This window comes from Gossypium arboreum, chromosome 4 (genome assembly GCF_025698485.1).
Source record: "Gossypium arboreum isolate Shixiya-1 chromosome 4, ASM2569848v2, whole genome shotgun sequence".
In the NCBI taxonomy this organism is placed as follows: Eukaryota; Viridiplantae; Streptophyta; class Magnoliopsida; order Malvales; family Malvaceae; genus Gossypium; species Gossypium arboreum.
In genome coordinates this window covers 16301389-16315335 of record NC_069073.1, presented here as the reverse complement: position 1 = coordinate 16315335, position 13947 = coordinate 16301389, and positions in this window count along the sequence as shown.

Below are 13947 nucleotides of genomic sequence, written 5' to 3'. Positions count from 1 at the left end.
ACCTTCTGGCCACCACCTAGCACCCTCTCCCCTCTCCCCTTTTCCTTTTTCCTTCCTCTTTCTCTTTCTTTTCTTTTCTTCCTTCCCCCACCCCTTCTTTCCCTATCTTTTCCTTTTCCCCTCTCTTTTCCCCTTTATTTTTTCCCTCCGACCACCGTCTGCACCCTAGCCCGAACCCCCTAACTACCTGTCGTGTGAATCCATCACCTCCGACCTCTGTTCAGAACATTATGACGAACACTCGTGGCAAGTCCAAAGTTGTCGTACTCGCTTCAAAAAAGCAAAAGGGTCCTGGACCAACCTCCTCGAGCGCCTCTGCTGAGGTTTTTCATCCTTACCTCTAATTCTCTGTGAACCTACCTAAGGACTTATTCCAGTTCCTACACGTGCGACCACTAGGTTTGGGCTGATGCATTGACAGGGCCACATTGGAACAGGTTGGACTAGCTGATGAGGTCCGCGCTTTTATCACTATGGCACCATGGGACTGTTTCTTTGATATTATCGAGCATACATATATGGAGCTTAATTTGGAGTTTTTCTCGACGTTTTACCTTCAGTGAGTGATGTCATCGCATGATGAGCACGGTACCATTACGTTCCAACTTGGTGGCTTGGTGCGACATATGAGCGTCCCTGAGATTGGTGCAACTTTGGGCATCTACACCTATGAGATTATGGGTGCCAATAACTTTCTTCACCTCCACCGTCACATCTATTACTCACCATCATGCTGTTGGACCGATCTCACAGCCAGTCAGATCCTTTATGACGCAAGTCGCTCGAAGGCGACATCTCTTTCTCTGGCTCTAGTATACATCCACACCTTATTAGATCACACTTTCACTGGCAGGAGAGAGAGCATAAGAGTTGTAAGCAGTACTGGCACGTACTATCTTTAGAGAATGGCAACCGGCCACATATTTGACTTAGCTTATTTCCTCGCTCTCACCTTTTTCCATCAGACAGATCGCCACAGGAAGGGTCCCATCTGTCTAAGCCCTTACGTGACTCGCCTTGCTTGACACTTTGGTCTTCTCAATACACCAGAGCATTTCTCAAAACTTACTCTCATCAGTCAGATGTCCCCTCAGGGCATCTCAAGCACGATCCACATGAGGATGATTGAGCGGTGACGTGGAGTGAACCCCCTCAGTACAGACTAGTCCAGTCTGACATTCAGCATGACCCAAAGGACTTCACTGATGATGTTCCTCCCTATCACGAGGACCCACCACAGCCTCCACCAGCGAGTCACCGACATGCTCCATCCTTCGAGGAGTTTGCGAGTTTCCATCAGTATTGTGCTCAGAGGTTCGACAGTATTTATGCGACTTTACAGCAAATCTGTCAGTATCTTCATATCATTCCGCTAGCGCCACTGGCTCGTGACACTGATCAGTTTGATGATGAGGACCATTGAGTCCGATTATTTTTATGTTTATGTTTATTTTTATTTTTATCTTTTTTTTTATGTTTATTTTGTTTTCCTATTTTGAACTTTATATTAATTATTATGGTTGTTTCTTAACGAGTAACCCTTTAATCTTTTTCAAGTATTGTGTTTATTTTCTTATCAATTGCTCAGAATTTTGCACTACCCCTACATTCATCTACAACTCCGCTTTTCACTATTCTGGGAAATTCATCCACCATTCAGGGCAGTTTCAATTATCTCCCTATCTTATGATATTTTTTTTTACTATGATTTATATTTGTTTTTACATTAGGACAATGTACATATTAAGTGTGGGGAGGTTATTTATATGATTATTAGAAAATCCTTGAATTATGCCTTGTATTTAATTAATTTTCTCATATTACTGTTAGAATGAATTTTTCTTGGGTTTATGATTCTTATTGATATGGTTTAGATTAAATTCATAGATACTTGTGCTTTGATGGTTTAAACTTTAAGATACTAGAGAATCAAGTATGACAAGTCTATTTTTCAAAATTAAATTTTTTTTAGGATGTTTCCCTAAAATGAGGTATTACCTTGAAGTTTGAAATTTGCAAGATTGACATCAAAAGCCATAATTTTTGTGAGATTTTGAGCCTTTAGAGCATACATTTTTTGTGCTCACTTTATTATTGGTTATGAGTGTGTCAATTTTGAATTGTTATTCTAGAACTTGCTTGTATTATACATGTCAAGACCATACCTTTGATTTGATATATTGAGATGATAAAGGCACCTACCTAGGTTTTAACCCACTTACCCCACAAAAAGCCTACTTTTACAATTAACCCTTAGTGAACCCCTTTGAACCTAACAAATCGTTTCTTAATTTACCCTTAATATTAACCCATACATCATACTTTTTGATTCACTGAGAATTTTTCCTATTCTATTAACTCCCTTTTTGTCGAGATTTGATTTAGTTAATTGCCTAACTATGTTCTTTTATTTTAATGTATAATTTTCTCTTATTATTCATTCATTCAAAAAAAAGGTGAAAGTAAAAAAAAATACATATATGTTGATTATTATTAGTTCTTTGTTTTGAGTTTATGTAGTTAATTTCATATTTTGAGAAGAAGTCATATTTTTCTTTAATTAATTCGATTGATGTAATTATTTAAGAATTAGTTATTTTTCTAGTTAGGTAATTTATCAATTCGATCTCGATTCTAACCTTCTTTTTCAGCCTTTATCCACACCGTTAACCCAGGCCCCGTTACAACCCTTTAAAGACCTTTTGATTTATGTATCATATCATTTTATAGTGGTGGAGATTTGATTTTCATGCAAGCTTATAGTAATAACTTTTCATGTTTGATGCTTGAGTGCTTAATTTTTGAACCTTAAACACTTTGAGTGATTTGAGTGAATCTTTAGTGAGGATGTAAATTCTTGTTAATTTTTGAATTAAGGTAATTATTTAGATAAGGGGAAATACCTATGTTTTCATACTTTAAATGTTAGACTTGGATTGCTTGTGCATTTAGTGCTCTCTTAGTAGAATTATCAATGTATGATTATTTGTGAAATTATGATAAAACATTATTGATGATAATTATGAATTGAGAAAGTTAATTTTAATTGTGAATTGAGGATTTTGCTTGAGGGCAAGGAAATGCTTAAGTGTGGGGATATTTGATAAACCATAAAAGTAACATATTTTAATCTCATACTTAGCATATTTTTGGATGATTTATCATATAATTTAGTGAATTAGATGCTCCTAAACCTTTAATCTCATATTTTATACTCAAGAGAGCATTTGGGAGCAAAAGGAGATAAAAAGGGGCAGACAGAGCAAAAAGTAGAAATTACTCGAAGGAAGCAGTTGGAATCGTCTCAGAAGCAGATCCGCCTCAAGATTGAAGATCTCCATTCAAATTTCTCTCGAAGTTTATTTGGGTTTTTTATATCTTGTTGTTTTTCTAAATTTGAGATGTTTTCCTTTCACATTATGAACTAAAATCCCTAAATACCTAGGGCGGATGAAACCTATGATGAATATTATTATTTAATGTTCTAAATTTAATGATAAATACTTGTTCTTGCTCTTAATTGTGTGTTCTTAATTCTTGATCTAATATTTTCAGGATATTAATTCAAGTTGGTGTGCTTATTCAGAGGAGCAAAAGTCCCTGTTTAAGAGTAGATCTACCATAATTAAGCGGAGTTGCATGCAACCCTAGAAATAAGGCGACATAAATCTACCGAATTAGAGTCAAATCTAATAAGAGAATTCATAGATCGAGTTAATGCGACAATAGGGGTTTTAATTAGAAAGAGATTTCAATTAATCAACATAGAGTCAGTTGTTTTAGTCTCGAAAGAGATATTAACATAATTTGGGGATTTCTATGGATCAAGACAAGTGAATAAATTGTTTGATTCAGAGTCAGAATAATAAGTGAAGTCTAGGTGGATTCTTTCCTGGGTGTTGTCTTCTCTATAGGTTTTCTTCAAGTATTTTTTTTCCCAATTCGCTCTCTGTCTCGTTCAGTAGTTAATTAGTTAAGTTAATTTTAGATTAAAATAAATCCCTTATATTTTAGGCTAAATAATAAAAAGATAGTTAATACTAATACTTTTAGTCCTTGTGGATACGATATTCTGGACTCACCATAACATACTACCTTTCAATAGGTGCGCTTGCCTAAGTCGTGATCGTAGCCTAGTTTAGTGTTTCATAAAACAATCATAACATACTAACTTAGAAATTTTTGGTGCAAGCGACAGACGGCCATTAAACAGACCCATGGGGCAGGCAATGTGTCACACATCGTCTAGACACACGTCCATGTCTCTACCCATATGGACCATTTAAAGGCTATTTTCCAAGCCAATAGTCACCCACAATCACTCATACATTCAAACATACTTTATGACATACAACATGGCATATTCAAGCACTCAAATATTCCACACCATCGTACTCTTACATCTTCATAAAGTCATCCTATTGTGTATTCATTTATTACCCTATTTAAAGGCATTCCACACCAATTTCATGCATTATTAGACTTGTTATTATGACTTCAAATTGTATTCATACTTATAATCATTTTAAGCCACTAGGTCATCTCTTATCCTTTAGCACTCAATTCATACTTTATCATACATTCATCGATCAACAACATATCAGATCCTCATGCACTCACCAAGCAATAACATATCCTACCATCAAAACACTAGCACATGCATGCATGGGTAATTAGATTACAACCCAAATGATCAAATATGAGCCATATCACATGACCATTACAAAATGAATCATCAATATCAACAACCTTTACAATTTGGCCAAATAGCATGACACATATCACAAAATGAGAAAGTTTCCTATACATGCCATACTCAAAATAATAACTTCACTATACTAAATAGTCTTTTGATAGTGCGATTGAATACTCCGACAGCTTTCGATCCCCGAGCTAGCTTGGCAGAACTACAAGGAATGGAAAAGAGAGGGGAATAAGCATTAAAGCTTAGTAAGTCCACATACAAATAATATGAAATGGTAACAAGAAATCAACATGCAGAAACATGGTAACATATGCATAAAGATTATTCAAACCTTCTTACTTACTCATCATACGGACATATATAGATATATATATGTGCTCATTGTAAATCGATCTTTATTAAAGCATTACTCATAAGTTTAGCATATATACATGTGCTCATCATTAGGTATCTATAACCATACCTCTTTCATATGTTCTCCTCGGAACTCTCATTACATTGACTACATTACCCGTTGAACACTCGAAATACTATTGGATACGCGAAAACCTTCCACATAAGTGCCACATATACAACGTAGCCGAAGCTACCACATAACATGTAAAACATCCATAATGAGCTCGAACCTCCCAATGAGCTTGGATGTTACATGAATCGCATCCATTATGGACTCGGACCTCTCAACGAGCTCAGATGCCACATATCTCACGAACCCGGACCACTCAACAAGTTTGAACTACCTAGTCCTAGTAACATGTCACTTGTATCCTAAATTATTCTTAAGGTTCAAACGAGATTTTTCCTCACTTGCATATAGTATCATCCTCGTACTTGCTCGTAATGTCGTAGATAACGACCATAATAACATTTATGCTTTCATAGCAACCCATAAGCATATAACTAATAATCATAATAAAACATTTATCACAATATATTAAAGCATTAAAAACATGCTACAACACCACATTATTTGCATATGTACTTACCTCGGTACAAAATGATGATAATCGAGCTTAATCGTCGTGTACTTTATTCTTTCCTCGATCAAGTCCCCGTTCACGTTTTTCTTGATCTATAATGCCAAATTTAACTTATTTATTATTCACATTGTTCAAATAGTTCCATAATTCATATTCACATTGTTCAAATAGTTCCATAATTCATACTTTTATAAATTTACATTTTGACCTCTAAACTTTCACTTATTTACGATTTAGTCCCTAGGCTCGTAAAATGAAATGCATGTATTTTCTAGGTTACCCAAGCCTAGCTGAACCCTTAATATGCTCATATTAGCCCATATTTTCTTTTATTTCACATTATTACTATTCTCTTTTACACTTTTACAAATAAGTCCCTTGTTTAGGTGTTTTCACTAAAAATCACCTAGTAAAAGATGTTTATCTTACCTCAAACATACATATTCATCCATTAATCATCATAATACATGCATGTCACACATGGGTCAAATTTTATTCATGAACCCTAGCTTAAAATATAGCTAGAAATGGGTAGATCATGCTTCAAGGATTTCAAAAATGCAAAGAACATTCATGCCTCAAACATTCATATTCCTCCATTAATCATCATAATACATGCATGTCACACATGGGTCAAATTTTATACATGAACCCTAGAGTAAAATATAGCTAGAAATGGGTAGATCATGCTTCAAGCATTTCAAAAATGCAAAGAACATTAAAAACAGGGCTAGGGTGCACTTACAATCAAGCTTGGAAATGTTGAACAAACCCTAGCTATGGTGTCTTGCAATTTTCAGCAATGAAGGAAGAAGATGGACACAATTTTGACATATTTTTCCCTTTTTATTCTTTTATTTACCAAATGACCAAAATACCCCTAGGGTTTCTCTTTTACATTTTTTCTATGCATGTCCATTTTTGTCCAAAATTATATTAGGACCCTCTAATTCAATATCTAATGCAATTTCATGCTTAAAGCTTCTAGAATACAAGTTTTTCACTTTATTCAATTTGGTCCTTAAAATGCAATTAGATATTTTATGCATAGAATTTCTTCATGAAACTTTCACACAAGCATGCATTCATAGCATAAACCTCATGAGAATCATAAAATAATTATTTATATCTTTGGATTTGTGGTCTCGAAACTATTATTCTGACTAGGCCTTAATTCGGGATGTTACATATTACATTGAAATGAGTAAGATGTGCGTAAATATTACAAATTTATTGTTATTATGCATTTAATGATTGATTTTGCATAAAATGTTTGAATGTGGCTATTAGTAATGTATGATGAGATTAATACGGGAAACTCTCGGTTGAACCGTAGGAATAGATCGGATATTCATGCCATGATGCTAGGGAGATATGAGAGCGAGTGTAAGACCATGTCTGGGATATGGCATCGGCCTCGAGATATGAGAGCTAGTGTAAGACCATGTCTGGGACATGGTATCGGCCTCGAGATATGAGAGCTAGTGTAAGACCATGTCTGGGACATGGCATCGGCACCGTAGATGAGAGTCAGTGTAAGACCATGTCTAGGACATGGCATCTGCCTCGATATTTGAGATTCAGTGTAAGACCATGTCTAGGACATGGCATCGACTTTGATGTGTGAGCCAGTGTAAGACCATGTCAAGGACATGGCGTCGACACCTTACCCTATGCTTGAGGCTTATTGAATATCCTGTAGTATTCCAAATGGTTCAATGGGAAATTTATAGTTTATGTCGGAATAAGAGAGGTTATGACCATGATGTGAGTGATACAGGTACTTACATGAAATTCATTAAATGCGTGCTTAATGTATGTTGTATGATTAGTAAGGAATGAAAATGAGTAAGCTATGTTTATGATCATGTTGAAAGGGTACAAGTATGTACTAAAAATTCATGAGTGATGAGCTCGATGTATATTGGACTTTTGGTAAGAATGTAAATGAGTAATTCATACCTATGAGAATGACTTTGTGACGACCTTGTAAACATTAGGTCGATACCTATGGTATATAATTATGTGGTAAATTTGATGGATGGTTATGTGTAAAGCTTTTAGGTCGTATTAAATTGGGGCATGATATGTTTATCCCTTCACCTTGTGGCCTAATGAATATGAAAAGAGAAATTGATTGGCTTGAAAGCCTATTTAAAGATAATTATGAAAGGGTAAAATTAGCATTGAAACAATTTTGGACAGCAGCAGAAGTCTGAATTTGAAAATCCACCAAAAATTGTGGAAATATAATTAGAGGCTAAATAAAATATTAAATTAAAGCTTATTGAGTCTAGTTTCATATAGAAAAAACATTGTAAGCAAAAGAAGTTCATATTATGAGATATTTGAATTGTTGTGAGATAGAGTCAGGATCATTTCAAAATCCCCTATTCTGATTTGGGAAAACAATTAAAAATTGTAAAAAAAAATAATTATTGATTATAATTTATATGCTTAGAATCCTTAATGAGTCTATTTTCAAAAGAAATAAAAGGGAACATCATCTAAATCCCGTACGAGTAGATAATTAATTTTTACTGAAGAGGGGTCAGAACTATCGGACAGCAAAACAGGGGTGACTTTAAAGAATAAACTGTACTTATATATGTGAGTCTAGTTTTAGTTAAATTATCGGATCTTAATTTGGAGTTCCATAGCTCCAGATATAAATAATTTAGTGACTGCAACTCGAGAAAACAGCTTGACTTGAACATAAGCAAAAGCTCAAATATTGTGGTATTACCTTGAGAAGTAAGTTGATAAATTGCTTATTAATTTCATACGGTCTTACTAAGCTACAAATATTACTCCCTTCCTTTCCTTTTTTTTTAGTGTTGACAGGTTAGCTCGGGGTTGGAGGTCGTCGGAGGCAGCACCACACTATCAAACCATCACTTTTGGAATATTGATATATATATGCTAAGCGCCTTCAAGTCTGTGGCATGTATAGGGACTTGGTTTTTTTTTATGATATGTGTTAACATGACTAGCTAAATGTATTAGCCTATAATGAGTTATTTGTATATGGCCATGAAGGGTGGCTCATATTGATTATGGTTTGTGAACCTATCTATCTATGCTATGTTCTAATGCTTGTGATGTGATTATGCTTATTGGCCATATATGGTTGGTGTTATGAAATATGTGCTTGATGAATGTTTTATGACCAATCTAAATGGTCATGGCCATGAATTAAATGTGTAATATGGAAATAAAGATGTGAAGGATTAAGGGTAACTTAATGTAATACCCTGAAAATTTTTACAGTAAGATATTATCCTTGACATAGTAAAATAAGGAAATAAAGTGACAAAAAGGGAAATTTTGAGTTATGTCAATATTGGGAAGTATATTATGATATATTAATTCAAGAAAGGACTAAATTGTAAAAGTGAGAAAAGTTTTATTTTTTTCTTTGGACTAGTTAAAAGGAAAACCTCAACTTCATAAAGCTTTAATCTTTTTCTTTTTCTTTTTGTCTTGGCCTTAAATCATGCCAACTTCATTTTTTCAGACACACTGTTAAACTTACAAATTTCCTAGACCCAATCTATAGCCCAGCCGTCGAAGCCTAATACATATGTTTAATCCTAGACCCATATTTTGTTTAGGCTTTTAAAGTTGAAGGACCAATAGTGTAAATATTTTAAGGGTGGAATGATCCAGAAACTAAGGAAAATGGATGAATTAGGACCAAATTGAATAAGTGAAGAACTATGAAGACTAAATTACAAAAATATTTGAATATAGCTGTTATAAATAGGTGCTATATTCTTCTTTGTACTTGGGGCTGCTGTGATATGTTATAAGGCTTTTTCTGCTGTTGAAATCTTTGACAAAGTGCCTCATTTTCTTCTCAAAATCAAAAACTGAATCCAGATGTTCATGAAAAAGGCATTTGATTGCTTCTGGCATGGTTTGATCCTTTATTACACTGTTTCAATAGTCTCCATGGTTCTTTTCTTACTTAAGGTTTGCAAACTACCCAAGAAAAGATAAGTGTATAAACATCAATAAAACACGGTCATGAAACAAAACTTTTCTCACTTTTACAATTTAGTCCTTTCTTGAATTAATATATCATAATATACTTCCCAATATTGACATAACTCAAAATTTCCCTTTTTGTCACTTTATTTCCTTATTTTACTATATCAAGGATAATATCTTACTGTAAAAAATTTTGGGGTATTACACTTAAAGGCTTGGAAAATAGCCTATGAGTTGGCCACACGGGCTGAGACACGGCCGTGTGTCTCAATCGTGTGGAGGACACTGCCTTAGCACACGAGCGTGTGGCTTGGCTGTGTGGTCCAAATTATTCACTGGCGTCATAGTCAGAGAGTTACATGTCTTGAGGACACGGGCGTGTCAAAGGCACACGAGCTTGTCCTTGTGTCCACATGGGTGTGTGACCTTGTGTCATGGAAAAATTTTCTAAGTTTTCCCAAAACTTTCTAAGGTTTTCAGTTTAGTCTCTAACTACTTTCAATGCATGTTTAGGGCTTCGTAGGCCCATGTATGGGACATTATGCATGTGTATGAAAAGTTTTGATACGAATGAAATTTTGTAGCCCAATTTTTGCATGTTTGTGAATGATTAAGTTTGGTAATGCCTCATACCTTGTTCCGGCGTCGGACACAGGTAAGGGGTGTTACATCTCCAGATTCAGCCATAACGTCTAGCACGGGTCTAGGGTGTTACAATACAATAATGTTATAAAGGGATAGTCCTGAAGTACTACTTTTTATGTGTCAATGCTCTCATTATGTTGTAATAGTGAATGATACAATATGATCTACAAAAGAATAGAGATATAAATGTTCAACAGATTCGTTCAAGTTAGAATTTAACAAATCTTTTTACTAAGGCACTCCCTACTACTACATTTGAAAAGTTAATTTTCAGCATTGGATTGCATTGTTTTAAAGATCTTAAGTGATGCTTAAATGAGGGGGAGTTAATTTGCACTACATTTTTCTTTTAAGGTTGTGACAAATTGTGTATTAAAAGATTATGCACTCTTTTTGCCTTCACTAGGTTTTTATCCCGCAGGGTTTTTCCTAGTAAGGTCTTTAATAAGGCATATCTTTTATACAATGAACATCCAAGGGGAAGTGTTATAAATGCTATCAAATGGATGTTTATTATAGTCAACTTTTTACTTTTCATCTTCCTTAGCTCTTCACCTTTCATCTTTCGTAACTCTTCACTTTTATCTCCTTAAAACCCCTTTTTTTCTATTTATATATTAGAAAATAAAGATTCTAATCTCCCTATATATATAGGAGTATACTACTTGAAATGATAATGGAAAAGAAGAGAAATTGTAGTAGCCTATTTTTCAGTGGTGTCGAAAATATTAGTTTCGGAATCACAAATTCAACGAGTGAGTCTATAAATATTATTATTTAATATTTACGAGTCAAAAATATAATATTATATTGAATTTTGATTTGATAATTTTTGGTAATTAAATGAATATTTAAGTACAAATGGTTTTAGAAAATTAGGAATTAGGACCCTGTTTCTATAAATCGAGCCCGTGAATATTTTTATTAAATATTTGCGAAGTTACTATATAGGTATATTGAAATTTGGTCTAGAAATTTTGACATTTGGATAGTTAATTAAGGAAAAGGACTAAATAGTAAAAACTACAAAAGTTAATCGTTATTAGTTATATTTACTAAATGATTATAAATTCATAATTGGAGGGTTTTATGACATAATTATTCCATATTTTATTATAGTTGGGATGGTGGATGTTATTTTATTATATTTTTATGTTTTTTGTAATGTTAAATAATAATATTAATAATAATTAAAACAAAAAAAAACATGGTCATCTTCTTCCAATTTTTAATTTTAATCTTTCGGCCCTCTTGCATGGTAAGAAAATTAAACTTTTTTAGTAAATTTCATGTTTTTAAGACCGTTGTAGCTTAATCTAGCTAACTCGATTACTAATTTGTAAAACTATTAAATATTTTAAATTATTCCATTAATGAATAGGTGATGTTTTTGAAGTTTTGTGATAGATTTATAAGATTGATAGTTAAATAAAACAATTTTGTAAAGCGATTTTGGTTAATTTTTATGTTTAAAGACTAAATTGATAAAATAATAAACTTGGCATGAAATTCTTGTGATGTTTTAATGATTATGGGCTGTAATGGCATAAGGGAAAATTCGGCTAGCATGAGATTTGTGAAATTATGATAGATTTGAAGGTTTCGGGTTTGAGGACTAAATTGAATAAAAGGTAAAAATTTAGGGTAAGTGTACAATGACAATTAAGGGTCAAATATATGAATATCAATTTTTTATGATACTTGAATTGGTTATGAATGAAAATATTATATTTAGATCAAGAAACAGATCAGTTGGTTAATAATTGCGGGAAAGGAAAAGTCGTCAAGTAGTAGTCGTTGAGGTGTTCGTAGCTATTGTGATTAGGTAAGTTCATATTAAATTTTGGTTATGTTTATTGATGTTTTAAGATAAAATTTGATATATTTGAATAGGTATATAAATATGTATATATATGTATTTATGATTGGTATACTTAAGTAATATAAGTTTTGAAAATGGAAACAAAGAACCCAATTTGTAAAATATAGCAAAGGTATATGAATGAATTGAATTGTAACGTTATATGGTATGAAAATGTTTTTGTTGGATATGGTGTAACACCCCGAACCCGTGACCGTCGCCGGTGTCGGACACGAGGGGTTAATGGGCCAAATCTTCTCAAGGTACCAACCAATTTGGCATTTCCAGACAGGCTGGAAAACTGCATCACTGTCGCCATAAAAATCATATCTCGAGTTTCAAAACTCGGAAACTGATTCCGTAAATTTTCCCTGAATTTAGACTCATATATCTATCCATGGATTTATTTCTAGAATTTTTGGTTGGGCCAATTGGTACAGTTTATTAGTTAAATTCACCAATGTTACAGGAGTCGACTACACTGACCTTCACGCGTTAAAACTTGAATATCTCTCTGTACAGGGCTTTAATACTGGTGACGTTTATTTCTAATGAAAATAGACTCAAAATTAAATCTTCACATATAAGGCATGACTTATAATTCTTTCTGGATAATTTATAGTAAATTTTCAAAGTCACGACAGGGGACCCAGAAACCGTTCTGGCCCTGTCTCACGAGAACTTTAATATCTCTCAATATACTGCTCATATGGTCGTTTCGTTCCATCCATATTAAACTAGATTCATCAATGTTCAATTTCATAATTTATTCACTATTTAATTCTACTTCTACTATTTTTAGTTATTTTTCAATCTCACCTCACTGCTGCTGTCCGCAACAGTTACTGCAGTAGACTATGCCAATTTCATGAATCTTTCCTTGGCCTTAATCATCCATCAAACATGACACAAATTATGGCCACCTTATCAAAATTAAAGTTTCTAAGACTCGTGGCTATAGGTTCTAGCATCCCACTCGACGACCACATAGGCCATTTTCACATGGCTTAAAGTTTACAACCCACAGTTCAACAAAATATAATAGCCTATACATGCCAAATGTTCTTCAACAACGAAGACAATACCAAAATATTTCAGCGGTGTGATGACTTCAACGACGGTTCGAGCACGCAACAATACGAGTCCAAGAGACCTAAAATGGGTGACAAGAAAACACCGAGTGAGTTTATAACTCAGTAAGTCATAAGCACTTTACAATTATCCATTAGCTAAATTCATCACAAAGTGAAACAATGAAACAAGGCTAGGTACTTCATCCATATCGAACTATACCATAATTCCTCGGACCTTTCGGTTCAATCTCATACCAAGCCATACATCCACATTTCATATTTATACGATAAGATATTTGAGGCATTTTCACACACTAACTCATTTTCACCACAATCACACAATTGCAATCATCACATAGATTTAAAGCTTACCAAGCTCAACCCCGAGCATGAACATATTGCCTATTCGTCATGAGCTCAAGGTACTTACCCGATTCGCTGTCCGGGATTAACTCGATAATGTCGCACACTCAGTGCCAATTGTAATACAAGAGCATATAGTGAATCCGTACACTTAGTGCTATATATTTTCAGCTCGCACACTTAGTGCTATAGAATCAAACTCGCACACTTAGTGCTGTACAATTTTAAACCCGCACACTTAGTGCCAATCTTGTCACCGTGTCCATTTATACCCGCACACTTAGTGCCGTGACCAATACCTTATGCATTTTGCTGCCTTTATACATT